At 43.3% G+C, this 17234-nt stretch overlaps 1 protein-coding gene across 1 annotated transcript in view; it reads left to right on the top strand.

The window, feature by feature from the left end:
* The first annotated feature begins 5360 nt into the window (after positions 1 to 5360).
* Positions 5361 to 17234, top strand: part of Tmcc1 (transmembrane and coiled-coil domain family 1) — a 146358-nt gene continuing 134484 nt past the window's right edge. Inside the window, exon 1 of the mRNA XM_051155139.1 lies at positions 5361 to 5461. The gene's annotated coding sequence lies outside the window, so the exon portion shown is untranslated. The remainder of the gene's footprint in view (positions 5462 to 17234) is intronic.

The following is a 17234-nucleotide window of genomic DNA, read 5'->3' as shown; positions in this document are numbered from 1 at the left end:
CTTCAATTCAGGCCATTAGGAATTTCCCAACCGGGCGTCTCTTTCCAGGTGATTCTAGATTGTGTCAAGTTAATAACTAAAGCCAACCAACACAGGGGCTAGAAGATGGCTCAGAAGTTAAAATTGCTTGCTGCTTTTCTGGAAGACATAAATTCAGTTCCCAGCACCCATGTTGGACAGCTCACTCTCACACACAGACACACACACACAGACACAGACAGACAGACACACATACACACACACTATGGGGCTTAGGTGATGGCTCAATAGTTCAATTCCTAGCACCCATATATATGGCAGCTCACATCCATCTGTAACTCCAGATCCAGGAAACCCGATGCCCTCTTCTGGCCTCCGCAGGCACCAGGCATGCACAGGGTGCACATATCTACACGCAGGCAAATACTTATATACATACAAAAGTCTCCTTAAAAATTACCCTCTAAAAATATTACCCAGAATAGTGTACACAGTTTTGCAATCATTTAAAGTTTTGACAGATGTGGGCAATAACTTAAGCTTTTAGTTTCTCCACATTTATCTCCTATAAAATTATTATTAAATAATACGTTAGCCAACTTTGACTATATCTCTATTTTTCTTTTTAAGACAGGTCTCACTATGTAGCTGGCCTCAAATTCCCTGACATTTGCTTGCCTCTGCCTTCTTCGTGCTGGCATTAAAGACATGTTCCACCAACCCAAGCTAACAGTGCTTTCTGAATTGTACTGTACTTGTGAAATGCTTGTGGGGCCCTGTTAAAATGAAGACTTCAGAATGGGGCTGGGAGGCTGCACTTCTACCCTGCTCTCAGGCGATGCTCTGTTGCAGGTCTAGGGACTATGCTATGAATAGTGAAGTTCTAGAACAGAAGACTCAAAGAGTAGTTATTTTCTTCCAGTATTAAAGATGTTTGTGGTGTGTTTATGGGGATCCTAGGGATAGGGCCTGTACAAGCTACCATTGAGCTGTATCTCCAGCTCCTGTATGCTTTTTCTTCTAAATTTTTAAAAATAAATTTTAAAGACTTATTATATAGTGATCTGCCTGCATGTCAGAAGAGGGCACCAGGTCTCATTATAGATGGTTGTGAGCCACCACATGGTTGCTGGGAACTGAACTCAGGACCTTTGGAAGAGCAGCCAGTGCTCTTAAACTCTGAGTGATCACCCCAGCCCCTCCTGTATAAACTGACTTTGTAGGTGCTAGGGATATAACTGGCAGTGTGTGTCCTTAGAATGCAGGATGCCCTGGGTTCCAATTATAAAACACACACACACACACACACACACACACACACACACACACACCCATGTGCGGGTGGGGCTGTGATTTGGAAATGTAGGGTTTAAATTTAGCTCTTTTTGTTTGTTTGTTTTATATACAGGGTGAGGAATTTGCCATTGAAATCTCCTTTTTCTAGTATTTTCCATCTTGAAGAGACTAAAATGAATATCATCAGGCTTCACAAGCTATTTTAAGGGCAATAATCTTTCAGTGTTAGGGATGGAACCCAAGGCCGTATGCCTGCTAGGCAAGCACTTGACTACTGAGCTCCATCCCCAGCCCAAGATATATAACAAAATTTTATTTTTAAGAACTGTATTTATTGTTGCCATGGTGGAAGTGTTGTGAGTACCAGGGTGCAAATGTGGAGGTCAGAGGACAACTTTCAGGAAATGTTTTCTTCCTTCCTCTGCGGGATCTGGGGATACAACTCAGGTTGTCAGGCGTGTGAGGCAAGCACCTTTACCCTTTCTGGCCCAGAGATACAATTTTTTTTTTTTTCCCGAGACAGGGTTTCTCTGTGTAGCCTTGGCTTAAGAGCCTTAAGGCTCTTAAGAGCCTTATCAATTAGTGCTGAGGGCTAGGTGTCATAGCGCCTTCATTTGACCTTAGCACTCAGGAAGCAGAGGCAGGTGGAATGCTGTGAGTTCAAGGCCAGCCTGGGTTACATAGTGAGTTTCAGGACAGCCAGGACTCCATAGTGCTGAGTTCTCTAATAAAACTAAAAATTCTAATGACCTTGTTTCTAGTACGTACAAAGAGGACTGAGGAAACTGGTAGTCCAGGGCATGATGAACCATTAGATGTTCCTAATCAAATATTGACAGTAAGGGGGTCTTGAATGAATGGCCATGTATTTCTTCTTAGACCATTACAGTGAACAAAGATACAGGGTGGCCTTGGCTATTTGTTCCTAATTGCATTGGGGTCACAGATTGAAAGTCTGAGTCTAAGCTATGCTTAGATGACTGGAAACTCAGACCTGCCTCGAAAGAAACACGATTAAGCTTTCTGAAAACCCAGTTGGAGATTCAGTGTATGGGGGCTTATGGAAATGTTTAAAGCCACTGGCAGGCCTATGAGGGAAATTTCAATGCAGATCCTTTGAATGTGGGAGCAAAGGTCTTTCTTCCTCTGTGGATAAGCACTCGCCTCTTGAGATACCTCATGCTTGCTGAGCATTGGTGGACACTGAACAGTGACCCACAAAACAGCTCATTACAATGTTTCCTGAGTTTAAAGTCGGTGTTAGCCAATCCCGTAAGTGATAAAAGCTGTAAACAAATAACAGCACAAATGGGCCTCGAAGGTGTGCTTGTGTGAGCAAGTGGCCCCTATGCCTGTATCTACTGTCTATGAACTGTTAACTGCGGAAGACAGCAGCCAGTCTGGGTCTAATGCCATGTGTATCGCCCCCAAGGCCCACAGGAAGATGCATAGCTGCTTCAGGGCTGAGACTGAAGGGTAATGGTAGCTGGCAGAACAAGAAGGGGTCTTTGACTGCTAATTTCACCTGGGAGAGCAATGGTCAGCTCTCTGGTCCTAAAGTCCATCAAAGGTGAGGGGAGAAGACGATCCAGAAAACTGCATCCTCTTCTGAGGAAAGCATGGCTGGTTTTTCACTGTATCATGTTAAGTAGAAGCGTGACTTAGTGCTGTGGTTTGAATGAGAATGGCCCCCATAGGCTTCTGTGTTTGAAATGCTTAGTCATCAGGGAGTAGCACTACTTGGGAGGGATTAGGAGGTGTGGCCTAGTTGGAGTAGGCGTGGCCTTGTTGGAGGAAGTGTGTCTCTGGGGGTGGGCTTTGCTGTTTCAAGGGCCCAAGCCAGGCTCTACAGTCTGCTGCATGCAGATCCAGGTGGAGAACTCTCAGCTACATTTCTGCAGCACCGTGTCGGCCTGCATGCTGCCGTGCTACCCACCATGACAGTGTTCTAAACTTCTGAAACAGTAAGCAAGCCTAAATGCAATGTTTTCTTTTCTAAGAGTTGTCTTGGTCATGGTGTCTCTTCACAGCAATAGAACAATGACTAAGACACTCAGCTTTTCTTTATTTGGTCTCCTTATTATTTAATATGGCTAAGGAGATGACTGGGACAGGTGGGTCACCAGTCTTTAGTTTTAGCTACTCCAACAGCAGTATGGATCTTGTGGTTTGAATCTGCATATCCTTAGATGAGTAAAATACTTTCCAAAGCCTTTTGCCTACTGTTTTATTGGGTTGTTTGTCTTATTATTTAGGGCCGAGGAGGTAACTGTGTAGTTTAGCACTTACTTAATATGTTGGTTCAATCTTCAGCACTGAAAGAGAAGGTCTCACATATCCTGGAGATAAGACTTTTATAGGAAACCTTCTACTTGAGAGTTCATTCTCCATCAAGAGCTTGCCTTTTTAATTACTTATGTTTATAAATGACATACGTTTTGATAAAAATTATTTTTATCAAATTATGTCATTTATGATTCATGCCTTTAAAATAAATCTTTGCCTAACTCAGGAATACAAAGACTTTTCTACATTTTTCTTCTTTCTTTTCAGTTTTTTTTTCCCTTTTTTTTTTTTTTTTTTGGTTTTTCGAGACAGGGTCTCTCTGTGTAGCCTTGGCTGTCCTGGACTCACTTTGTAGACCAGGCTGGCTTCGAACTCACAGCGATCCGCCTGCCTGCCTCTGCTGGGATTAAAGGCGTATGCCACCACGCCCGGCTCAGTTTTAATTTTTATATTTGGATTTACCACTTTTAAAAATTAGCTTATTCTTTTACAATTTCATACATGTTTATGCTTCATTTTCTGATCACTTTCCTTAGTGGCTTCATTCATGTTGCCCTTGAAGTCTTCAAGCTCACCTTCAGCACCCTCAAATCTTAGTCAACCCCACCACCCCCTTCTCCTGCAGCCTTCCTCCAATCCATCAGCTCTTAATCTACTTTTCCCCCAATGTTTTTCTCTATGACCTTGCCTTAACCTTCTTGCCTGTTGCTTCCTGACTCATCTCCTTCCCCGAGGCCACTTTTCACATGCCTGTGTAATCAATTAAAATCAGACACAATGATCAAGTTACTAGCCCTGCAACCACGGCTGAAGAAAACCTCAAAGGCTTCCTGAAATTCTCAGAACCCCCAAACCTGTCCCTGAGCTTGCAGTCTAAGTGAGGACTGCACCTGGCCTCTTAGCTTCCTTCCTTGCCGCACCACGCCCTCACGCAGTGCACTTTTTTACAACTCAAGGGTTGTAGCTCCTTCATCGTTCCCCACTAAATTTCGCCCATTTGGTCTCCACCTGCGCTCAAACTTTACGAGGCCAAGGGCTTCGTTTATTTCAATCTTGCACTCCCAGCTCCACCAACACGGAAGCTTCCACGTCTGAGTGACAGGACGGCTAAGCTACAGAAACCGGGATCATTAAAGGGATGGGCTGGGGGCTACTTGCGGTTTCTTCATTGATGATATCTGACGTAAAAGTAGCTCGCTAGGTGGACGGCAAAGAGAAAAATACAGTGCGACTCGGGGCGTGGGCGACAGGAATTAGCTTTAGCCAGAACGTCTCAAGGCGGCCGGCACGAGTTACTACTGAGACTCTGAGGCGCCCGAAAAGCAGGACTGAGGAAACGTGGGGCCCGGGGCAGAAGAGCCGAGAGGCTGAGGATCCCAAGAGCCGAGGGGGTTGAGAGGCCAAGGAAAAGAGGAGCCAAGGGCGACCTTTCGAGGGCCTTAAGAGCGGAGACACTGAAGACCTCTGGTTTCCGAACAGCAAGAAGGGAAACCGGCCACCTGCAGCGACTCAGCTTAGTTGACCTGCGCCCGCGTGGGTGGGCGGGCCTGAAGCGTGGCCACACCTCCTGAGTCCGGCCACGCCCCTTACGGCGTGCGCGTCCCCACCCGGCGCCGCCTTGCGCATGCGCCGTCAGCGGGAGGCGGAGGTTGTGGGCGGCGGTGGCGACCGGGCGCGCGCTCTCGTTCTTGCTGTCGTTCCCTCGCGCTGGTTCGCGCTCGCGCGCCGTGGCAGCGGCAGCGGAGGCAGCGGCGGCTGAGGCGGTGCGGGGGGCGGGCCGGGAGGGGGGGTGGTTGGGGCGGGGATGGACCGGGCGCGGCGGCCGCAGCGGCAGGAGCCGGCGCTGGAGACCGAGCCGCGGCGCTGGCGGAGACGCCGGCTGTCCGTCGTCTCCCTACCGGTGAGTGACTGGCCCAGGCCGTGGGTGGGGACAGGCGGTCTCCCGTCGCGGCGGCGGGGCCTCCTCGAGGCCTGGCGCGGCTCGGACCTTTGGCAGCCCGGGCGACGCCGAAGCTCGGGGCCTCAGGCTGGACCCCGTATCGCCGGGCCTTCTGCCTGTCAATGGGACAAGCCTACCCCCGCCCCCGCCCCGTACTCTCCCGGGCACTCTCCCCAGCTCCCCTTGAGGCCGAGCTGAGCGGGGGTGGGTGGTGGGTGGGGGGCGTGTGTGGACTGGTGCCCAGGCCCTAGGCCTCCCGGCCAGCCGAGGGCTGAGATCCCTAGCACGCCGGGCCCTACTTGTCCCCAGAAGTTGGCCACCGAGAGTCAGCCCCTGCTACCTGAAACCAGTCTTGCACCTTTTGTTTTGATTTTGAACTTGTGGTTTAACTTGGTGGAGGAAGCCGGCTGTCTTGAGGAGAACCGGTGAGTTGGGAGTCTAGGTGGGCTGGGCTTGGCCTTAGGGTACCCCCTTTTTAACCCTTTTTGTGTAGAGTTGGGGTCCGCAGCGAGTTGCGCTTCTCTACAAACCCTGAGATTTCAGCCTCATCCAAGATGTGGGTGGTGTTGGTCCAGTGGTCCAGTGTCTGTACGACTCCATCCCTGGACAGTGTTGATGGAGACCCCCCCCCCCCCCCGCGCGCTGGATCTGCTGGAGGGGGGGGGGTGGGTCTGGAGGTAGCCCAATTTAGCTGTTGGCGAACATCCTTCCTTTGGTAACACGTTTTACTTTAGTCTTGGTAGATCTTAGCCAATGTCCTGGCTTAGGTTTAATCTAGAAAAAGATGACCATTGGACCCCATCTAAAATGGTTCTTGTAAGTAGTTGTTAAAAGATCCATGTGCCAGGAGCGTACCTGTGAAAGCCTGGAATTCCTAAGTTGGCTTGTATTTAGAAAAAAAGAAAAACACAAGGAAACTCCCAAGATTGAAAAGGCAGGTAACCACTTTAAAATACAACACAAGTTTGATTTGTTTCTCTGTCCGGTATCTTAAGTGTTAGAAGTTAAACTAAACCCTTGTCTTTGAAGTATATAGAATTTGTGTACAGAAATTGTTACAATGCTTGGAGAAAAAGAACCTTAATGGAGACATTAATGACATCAAATTTCTCCAGGAGATGGGGTCTGTCCCCCACCTTCATTTGCAGATTAGCAGGCTGAGACTGAAATTGTGAGTGGGTGGTAGTTTTACCAGTGTCATGTAACAGAGAGGTGGGATTTTAACTCAACAATACCTTGCCCTCCACCAACATAGTTGGTTGCTGTTTTTTTGAACTCATACACCCACTCTCTAGCTAGTACAGAAAGATTAAAAATCTGCTTCTGGTTTGTGGGTGGTAACCTTTTAATTTCTACAGATTTTTCAGCTGCTCACAGACTAGATAGCTGATGAGCCCCATAGGAAAATTCTAGATGTTAAAGGTTCATTAGCACATGGTCTAAAGTCTTGTAATTATGAGCGTTTATTAAAGATTTGACATGGTGTTGGTGCTGTGTTCTTTGTATAGGAAATGAGATTTCTCAGAGTGTTTGCATCTTAAGATAAACAGCTGACAGTGTTATGTCCCCTCTCAATAGCTGAGTTTTTCATGAGCATGAGAATCCTAGAGTTTCAGTGTCTTGCACTAGTTGGTGAACACCAATAATTTGAACTATTTGGATCATCTCCACTAGAATAGTAACCCTTTTCTATATGAGAAAGCTTAAACTCAGTGACATTTATGGACCATTCGTTCATTTCTTTACCAGATACTTACTAAGCCCGTACTTTGGCCCTGAATTCTTTTTAGGTTATAGTAAAGGAACAAAATAGACAAGATCTCTGTCTGAGTAAGCTGCATTCTGTGTGTGGCTCTAAGGAATAGACAACAACTGAGCAGACTATTTCAGGTATTGCAAGACAGTAAGGAGTGAGCTTTGTTTTTTGTTTGTTTTGTGAAGAAGAAAGTAAGTAGTTTAGGCTTTGGGGCACACAGCCTCTGTTGCATTGATGCAGCTATTGTTTCAGTGTGTGCAGCATATAGAAGTAAAGTGGCATGTCCATTTTTCAGTTAAACTTGAACACTGAAATTGAATTTCATTCAATTTTCACATGCAATCGATGTCATGAAATGCTCATTCTTTCTTCCCTCAACCATTTAAAGTACATAAAACTAATCTTAATTCATAAGCCACGTAGAAATCTGGGACAAGTGCTAACAGTATTTGTATAGAAAAAAGTTTGTTTATCCATAGTGGGGGATATGGTTAAAGAAAAAACAAACAAACAAAAACCCCTAATCTGACAAGTGAATAACCAGAGGCTAGTTGAAGGGCTGCTCAGAGGAACCATGCTAGGGAGAAGGTGCTTGAACTGTGGCCTGAAAGATGGGAGAGCTTTCCTGACAGTTGGAGCTGTGAAGATTTACAGATAGAAATGGCTACATTCCTTCCTTCAGATTTCCCACACGCCATGGCATGTGTGTCGTGGTCAGAGGACAGCTTGTGAGAGTTGGTTTGCTCTTACCAGGGTTGGTAGCAAGCGTCTTTATCCACTGAGCCATCTCACTGGCTCAACCTTTGGGTCTTTTTTCATCCTCTTGCTTTCAACTAGCTTATTGCTGTCCCCTATCAGATTTTTAAAATCTACTTGTTATTGAATATTTTTTGTTTCTTGACACAGGGTCTCAATGTAGCCCTGGCTGTTCTGGAATATGTAGACCAGGCTGGGCTTGAACTCAGCAATCCATCTGCTTCTGCCTATCCACCATCATGCCTGGCTATAGTAAAATCTTAAAAGTTGAAAGAAAAATTAATTCTCACTAAGTTACTTTTTAAATGTTCAGAGTGGTTTTCTAACCCGTACATGAACCACTTTAATGACAGAAAATTCATGACTTTCAGGTAGTCTATGCTGTTTACAATTGTAATTGTTAGAATGTTCCTCCCGTGGGATTTGACCTTTTTACCTGGGAGGAAGCCTGCAGGAGTTGCACCTCGTTCCAGGCCTAACCGCTAACATTGGTATGTGGACAAAAAAAATCACTCACATAAAGTGCAAGCTGTACTTGACAATTGTCTAAACTGCCTAGAAAATATAGTGTGCATATTTTTGTATATATAATTATTTAGAGTTCTTATGTACATTAAAGACCACTGAGCTTCACTGGAGGAAGGGACAGGGGAAAGGAATTTTTATGTAGATATGCAGGCCTTCAAACCCTTTGCTTTTAAAAATAGTTACCTAATCTCTAGAAAAGTGTGGGAGATGAAGAATTCTTATGGGTTGCTAGCTTCATTTAGACTAATCCTATTGTTGCATTAAGTCTACATCACACTAATACATGCTTATAGCTGTACCATGAATATTAAGATGACACATAGGTAAGGACTTGCATGGGACAAAAAGTAGCCAATACATATGTACCCTTTCCCATGAAAAGTTGTTGAGAAGAACTTGGCCACCTGATTCCTATCTTTCCCTGTTGGCATTTCCTGTTGTGGCTCTAGGGAACAGCTGTCACTTTCTTCGTCCTTGAGTATTGGTCACATCTTACCAGACGTCAGCTGGTATGTTAAATGGGTGCATGATAATTATTTTTGCCACATGGCCCTTAAGTATTTGACTGTTGCCATTGTGTTGTTATTAGGGATGCTTTTTGGCTTTGGGGTTTTTGTTTGTTTTGTTGTTGTTGTTGTTGTTGTTAAATGGGGGAGTTTTTAACATCTCTTTCTTTTTTTATTTTTTTGGTTTTTTAATTTTTTTTATTTTTTTTTATTTTTCGAGACAGGGTTTCTCTGTGTAGCCTTGGCTGTCCTGGACTCACTTTGTAGACCAGGCTGGCCTCGAACTCACAGCGATCCACCTGCCTCTGCCTCCCAAGTGCTGGGATTAAAGGCGTGCGCCACCACGCCCGGCTAACATCTCTTTCTTATAAACATATTTATCTATTTGTGTGTGTATACTTGGGCTTGTGTGCGTGTGTTGTAGCACTTGTAGAGGTAAAAGGATAACTTGCAGGAGTCAGTTGCTTCCACCATGTGGGTCCCAGGCTTGGTGGCAAGCACTCTGCTCCTGGACCATCTTACATTTCTGTACCATTTTCTCATTCCTTTACCATTTGGATTGTTCTTATATGTGTGCCTGTTTATCACTCCTTTACTTTGTGCCCTGAAATACATGTTATGATGTAAGCTGAAGTTTGATCTTCCTGAAACGTCTCTTACAACTCAGACCTTTATATTACTACCACTTCTCAGCCTTTTGGATGAGACCAGGTGTAGACTGTATTTTTCACACTATTAGCCCCGCTCTCTAGTGCTTTCTTGTATTCTGTACTGTTTGATGTGCACTATCACTGCTTCACAGTGACAAGCTTTATGAAGGCAAAGATCATGCTTTAGGCATGAGTGGGGACCTCACTCAGAACTTGTGGAAGCTAGGCAAGCACTCTACTATCAACTAATGTTTACAGCCTTTGGTGTGAGTGAGTGAGTGAGAGAGAGAGAGAGAGAGAGAGAGACTCTGTGTGTGTCTTTGTGTCTGTCAGTGTGTGTGTGTGTGTGTGTGTGTGTGTGTGTGTGTCCCAGATCTACTGAGTAAAATTACAGACATATGTTCCATCACAACTTTTTAAAATTTAATTCTTTAAAACTAAACTTATTTTTAGGATACTAATGAAGCTAGAACTGAGAATTCTTATCTATTTTGTACTGTTTAAGGAGCTGTTTAGAAGCACTACCTTTAAGTTAATGCAGCTGTTACCTAAATATGTACAGGTTAACCACTGCATGTGAAGGCTAGAACTGAAGAATTAAGGAAATAGGTGGTGGAAAGATTCTCAATGAAAAGTAGAAGGATACAGATGATGAGAAAGGGATGGAAAGATGGTTCAGTGGGGAAAAAGCACCTAGCTACTCTTCCAGGGGACCCAGGTTCCATTCCTAGCACCCACATGATAACTGAAATCCATCTGTAACATCCCAGGGGAATCCAACACTCTCCTTTGGCCATCATGGACACTGTACACGGTGATATGCAGGCAAAACACCTACACACTTAAAATATTAAATAAATAAAATGCTGAGATAATGGGCTGGAGAGATGGGTCAAAGGTTAAGAGCACTGGCTGTTCTTCCAAAGACTCTGAGTTCAATTCCCAGCAGCCACATGGTGGGTCATCTATAATGAGACCTGGTGCCACCACCTAGCATGTAGGTGTACACCCTGGGAGAATACTGTATTCATAATAAGTAAATAAATTTTAAAAAGAAAAAAATGTTCAGATAACAAGAGGAGAATAGGGTAATATATTAAGAGTTGGGGACGCGGGGCGCTTTAATAGAGTCACAGGCAATTACACACAGAAATACTTAGTGATAACATGGTGGCAGAGATTAGTATGCTCCCTCGTCTCCTTTCTCTATCATCTGAGAGCCTGGGGAGCAACAGCATTCCAGGAGCAATAAACACACCCAACACCCAGACCATGGTTTCTAAGACCATTCCCCAATGGAAAGGATCAAGACAACTGACTAATTATAGGACTGGACTAGATAACCAGCAGGCTGAGGTTTGGACATCTTACACTGTAAGAAAGTGTTTCTTCAATTGGTCCTGAGCTTGTGTCAGTAGTTGTAATAGTTTTTATTCTTCTGTCACATCTTAGGTTCCACTCTGAGAACCCTGTGTGTCCTCAGAATACACTGATTTAGTTCACCCTGCTTTAAGGGACTATAGAGCTTGGTGGGGTGGACTTTTAATATTTTTAAAAATATGGATGGTTCTGTTTCTTACTTTTATTTATTTTTACTTTCTGGTTTGTGTATCAATTTATGTGAGTGTGTGGGGTGTAAGTATGACTGCAAATGTAAAGAGGCCAGGGAAGACAGTGAGTGTTCTAGTCTGTCACTGTCTGCCCTGTTTTTTTTTTTCTTTGTCTTTTCCTTTTCCTTTGAGACTGTTTCTCTGTGTAGCCCTGGCTGTCCTAGAACTTACTCTGTAGACCAGGATGGCCTTGTGCTCAGAGGAGGCTTTGAACTGCCTCTGCGTGTGCCACTGAGACAGTGTCTTTTATTTGAACCTGGAGCTAGGCTGGTGACTAGCAAACCCCAGGGATATTCCTGTCTTCACCTGCCACACCACTGAGGCTACAAGCCTACACTGCCAAGCACAACATTACTTTTGTGGATACTGGAGATTTGAAGTCAGGTCTTCACGCTTGCACAGCAAGTGTTCTTGCCCATTGGGCCATCTTTCTAGCTCCTAATAGCATTTTTGAAAAAAAAAATGTGTTCATTTTATTTTATTTATAGTGGTGTTTTGCCTGCATGTATGTCTGTGAGAGGGTGTCAGATTCTCTGGAACTGGAGTTTCAGACAGTGTGAGCTGCCTTGTGGGTGCCGGGAATTGAACTCCAGACTTCTTGAAGAGCAGCCAGTGCTCTTAACCACTGAGCCATCTCTCCAGCTCCCCTAATAACATTTTTTTGGTGTGTAGTGTTTGTGTTCTTGTGCATGTGGAGGCAAGAGGTTGACTTCAGTTGTCTTCCTTGATTACCTTACCTTTTTGAGACAAGGTGTCTTTGTGAGCCAGGTGCTTACTGGTTGCCTAGAATGTTCGGCCAGAGAGCTCCCAAGATCCATCTTACTTTAGTTCCTCTGTGCTAGGGTTACAGAGGTCCAGGATAATGCCTGTTTTTGTTTGTTTGTTTGTTTTAATGTGGGTGCTGGGGATCTTGGACTTGGGTCTTTCTTCTTGTGCAGCAGGCATTTTACCATTTCTCCAGCCTAATTTTTAATATCTTATATTTATATTATATTATCATACACAATAACTTATTCCCCCCCCCCTTTTTAAAAAAGATTTATTTCTTTATTATTATATATACAATGCTCTGCCTGCATGTGCACCTGCCCTGCAGGCCAGAAGAGGGCATCAGATCAAATCATAGATGGTTGTGAGTCACCATGTGGTTGCTGGGAATTGAACTCAGGACCTCTGGAAGAGCAGACAGTGCTCTTAAGCGCCGAGCCTTCTCTCCAGCCCCCAGTAACTTCTTCATGGTTCAAAAAAACTTGTACTTTACTTGTTTCAGATATTGGCAGCCACTCATTAATCTGCTGTACTTTCCTTTCCTTTTTTAAAAGATTTATTTTTATGTGCATTGGTGTTTTGCTTGCATATTTGTCTGTGTGAAGGTGCCAAATCCTTTGTATCTAGAGCTGTAGACAGTTGTGAGCTGCTATGTTGGTGCTGAGAATTGGACCCAGGTCCTCGAGAAGAGCAGCAGCCAGTGTTCTTATCTGCTGAGACATCTCTCCAGCCCTATACTTTTCCTTTTCTAAATTGTCATAATAAAATGTTTAATGTGCCAGGGCTAGAAAAATGGCTCAGCAATGAAGAGCATTTGCACCCCAGCACCAACATGGCAGCTCACAACTGTCTGTAACTCCAGTTCCAGGTGCTCCAACACTGTCTTCTATATTATGGGCATTGCGTGCCTGTGGTGTACAAACAGCCAAGCAAAAAGGTACTGAGGATCAAACCCAGATCCTCTAGAAGAGTAACCAGTGCTTTTAACTACTAAGCAATCTCTCCAGCCCCTTGAATATTTTTTTTAGGTATTAGGAGATACATGTACATAAATAACATATAGATTTGTTTTGTTATTGTTGGTTTTGTTTTTTGTTTTCTTTTGTTTTTTGTTTTTTCAAGATAGGTTTCTCTGTGTAGCCTTGGCTGTCCTGGACTTGCTTTGTAGACCAGGTTGGCCTTGAACTCAGTGATCTGCCTCCCAAGTGCTGGGATTAAAGGTGTGCATCACCATGCCTGGCATGAATATGCATTACTGTTGTAAATTCATATAATGAAAAATTCACAACTGAAATATGTAATTAGTTTTTTTTTTTAAGGTTTATTTATTATTATGTATACAGTGTTCTGCCTGCACATACACCTGCAGGCCAGAAGAGGGCATTAGATCACATTATAGATGGCTGTGAGCCACCATGTGGTTGCTGGGAATTGAACTCTGGACCTCTGGAAGAGTAGTCAGTGCTCTCAACCTCTGAGCCATCTCTCCAGCCCCGTGTAATTAGTTCTTTAGAATGCTCTGTTCAGTGTTTTTAGTATATTCATGTTACTTAGTTGCTACCATGTTAACTCATAACTTTTTTATCATTTCAAAAGAAACTCATCCATTGAACAGGCTCTTCTCCAATCTCTGGTAATTGCCAGCCTTATTTCCTCCCTGTGGCTTTGTCTATTCTGGATATTTTATATAAAAGAAACCATATAATAATAAAGGCTGCTTGTTTCTACTTTCACTTGCTATCTGTAATGGTCTATATTCTAGCTTGTTTCAGTACTTTTTATGGCCTAAAATTTCACTTGTGTAGGGGCTAGAGAAGTGGCTTAGCAGTTAATAAAGCTTGCTGTTCTTCCAGAGGACCTAGTTTGGTTCTCAGCGTTCAAATTAGTTAGGTCTGAACTGCCTTTAACTCCAGCTCTGGGGGATCTGAGGCCACCACATATACATATTCCTTCCCCCTCCACCACATACCTAATTTAAAGTAACATATATCTTTAAAAATTATTTTGTATAGCTAACACTACATTTTATTTTATTTTATTTTATTTGAAACAGGGTTTCTCTGTTTTGCCTTGGCTATTCTGGACTTGTTTTGTAGACCAGAGATCCACCTGCCTCTGCCTCTGGAGACGAAAGATGTGTGCTACCACTGTCCAGCACTACATTTATTTATACCTTTGTCATGAATTTGAGGTTGGCCTTGAACTTCATCGGATACTCCTACCTCTACCTCCCAAGTACTAGGATTTAAGATGTGTGCCTCATACCCAGCTTCTACTTTCTGAGTGTTAAGAATCATGTTACTTTGCTAGGCATGGTGGTGTATGCCTTTTGTCTCAGCTACATGAGCTGTGAGGATTTCTTGATCTCAGGAGTTTAAGGCTCATGTGAGGAACATAGCAGGATCTCTGTGTCAGAAAAGGGGCATGGGAAGAAAAAGAGAGAAAGGAAATGCTAATTTGAACATTCTTATATAGATTTTTAAAAGTTGACTGTTTTCAGTTGAATTGATGTGTTTCTTTGGATTGGATTATCACCATATAAGTTGGAAAATCACCATAGGTTTGCAGTGGGGTTGGAGTACTGGAAGTTACTAATTCTCATATGATATTCATTAGTGAATAGTGAAATCTCACAATTTTCTTTTTTACTTCATTTTTCAGAGTAGCAAATTGTTGTCCTTAGTGGGTACCAATAGTTAACCTCTTGAATGTTGTCAGGAACATCCTGAATTACACTGTGTACTATTGAGTTGTGTCAGGGAGGAGCAAGTGGTCTTGTCTTGCAAGGAACGATGGAACATAGGGTGTGGTGGCAGGCTTAAGGGATTCGAGCGGATCAGTTGCATTTAGTGTTATGTATTTAGAGGAATGTGGCCAGCATTCCCATTCTGTCCTCTGGCTTCAGCAATATTGAATTACAGACATTTTATTCTTTCTAACCACATTGCCCCTGAGGTGTGAACTGTGGTAACGTCCAGATATTCTCTTCTTTTCCCTTTCTTCATCCGACCCGAGTTTTGTTGTGCAGCTACTGCTTTAACGTCTTTGCTTTGACTAATTAAAAGACTTGGCAAAGGTTTTTTCTTTTGCAAGTTTAGAACAACTTGGCTGAGTCATTAAATTAGCCTTCTTTAAAGCAAAGAGCATTCTTTGCTGGCTTACTTTTTGACTGACTTCAGGACTGAAAAGAACATTATGTATTGACCACCATCTTCTCTGAAAGTGTTTTTCTATAGCACTTTCAACCCCTCAAGAGGCATGAAAACCACCTATAATGCAACACTGGCCTAGATTTTAGTTTCATTTCTCCAAAGACAGACTCTGTAATGGGATGAACAGCTTGTACTGTGTATAACTTCTTTTCATATGAAGAATATTCATTCTGGTTTAAGGGAAGGCATGATAGAACTGAATTCTGTTAATCAAGTTTCTTAGAGCTTTTTGAAAGATAGACACCTTCTTTCCTTTTCCTCCTCCTTCCTCTCTTCTCCTTCCCCCCACCCCCACCTTCTCTCTAGACAGGGTCTTACTATGTAGTTCACACTGGCCACTAATTCCAATATCCCAGGCTGGCCTTAACACTCTCAGACCTCCTGATACTTCCACCTCTTTAGTGCTGTTATTATAGCTATATGCTACCATGTCCAGTTGTGAAAAGTCATTTTGGCTTATTTTAATAATAAAACTGAATCTATTTTTAATTATAATGAAAGTCTGTTGAGTATGCATGTACATTATTATTTCTAAGACTCTTCATTTTGTGTGTGAGTAGTTCAGGTTTCTGTGTTTTGGAATGTTTCTTATGGTTCCTTTTATATTTATTATTTCTGGGAAAGTCTTTAGTGTGCCTTCAACTATAGAAGCTGTTTTCTCTGAATGTACACTTGTTGATGGCTATGTTCTATTTGAAAGAGTGCTTTACTTTCTGTTGTAGTTGATTTTTCTTCATCATTATTGTACAATGTGTGGTTGGTTTTTTTCAGGATCTTATTTTTCTTTTAAAAATGACTTGCTGGGCAGTAGTGGCACATGCCTTTGATCCCAGGACTCAGGAGACAGAGACAGATGGATCTCTGTGAGTTTGAGGCCAGCCTGGTCTACAGAGTGAGTTCCAGGACAGCCAAGGCTACACAAAGAAACCATGTCTTGAAAACCCAAACCAAAACAAAAATGTTTAGTTTTACCAATAGTGTTGTGCATTTCCCAGGCTATTTACCTGGGAAATGTGCTATTTAGCCAAGGGTGACTGCTTTTAGGGTCTTCTTGCTTCCCTCTCCCAAGGGCTAGGCTTATAGCTATGTTCCATTATGTGAGTTCCAGAGATCAAACCGAGTTTGTCAGACTTAGCTTCAAACTTCCTTACCCACCAAGCCAGAATTGTTTGTCTAGTTTTATTCAGATTGCTTCTTGTTGTTGGCATTAAGGGAAGTTTTAAGGGTTCTTGGATCTTAATCCCTTCTCAGATACATCATTTTGGAATATTTTCCCCCATTCTGTTTTCTTTGACTCAATTTTAAAATTTTGTTTTATTCTTGTGAGACAGGGTCAGCTGTGTTGCTTCTGCTGGCCTAGAGTTCAGAGTCATCCTATCTTGGCCTTCTGAGCACTCATCACAGCGTGTGATACCAGGCCCAAGTTAAAAGCTGTTTCCCCTATTGTGGGTTTCTGAGGAGTTTGAGTTTGATATGTTTTCGCCCTTTGTTTTGCCGAACCTTTGGGATTTAGTGGGCAGTATTTCCTCATCAAACTCCTTCCCTTTCCTAGATGACAGCTTCCTGGGTGTTATTGCATGTTACCAGGCTCCTTGAGGTTGTCCCAGGTTCACTGTGGCTGGTTTGTTGCTGTGTCTTTGCAGTCACTTTACCTCCTTGGCCTTAGACTTAGGCAGCCTGTTTCAGTCAACCATTGCATGTACCTACCTACATAATTTGGCTGGTGAGAGATGCAGGAATTTGCTGTCAAAATAGAACAGATTTTCAGTTCTGTAAGATTGCTGGTGAGGATACAAAAGTACTGTGTCATATTAATCTTAATGTCCCTCAGTTTCCATGTTAACTTCTGGTATTTTGCAAGATTATTTAACATTTCTGCTCAGAGACATTTGCATTAGTTCTACAGTATTTATTTTGTTTGGTACCAGAATGTTGTGCTGTTTGGTGG

The sequence above is a fragment of the Acomys russatus genome, chromosome 13 (assembly GCF_903995435.1).
Source record: "Acomys russatus chromosome 13, mAcoRus1.1, whole genome shotgun sequence".
NCBI classification, from domain to species: Eukaryota; Metazoa; Chordata; class Mammalia; order Rodentia; family Muridae; genus Acomys; species Acomys russatus.
The sequence above is the reverse complement of the archived record's forward strand: the minus strand, read 5'-3'. Positions and strand labels throughout refer to the sequence as shown.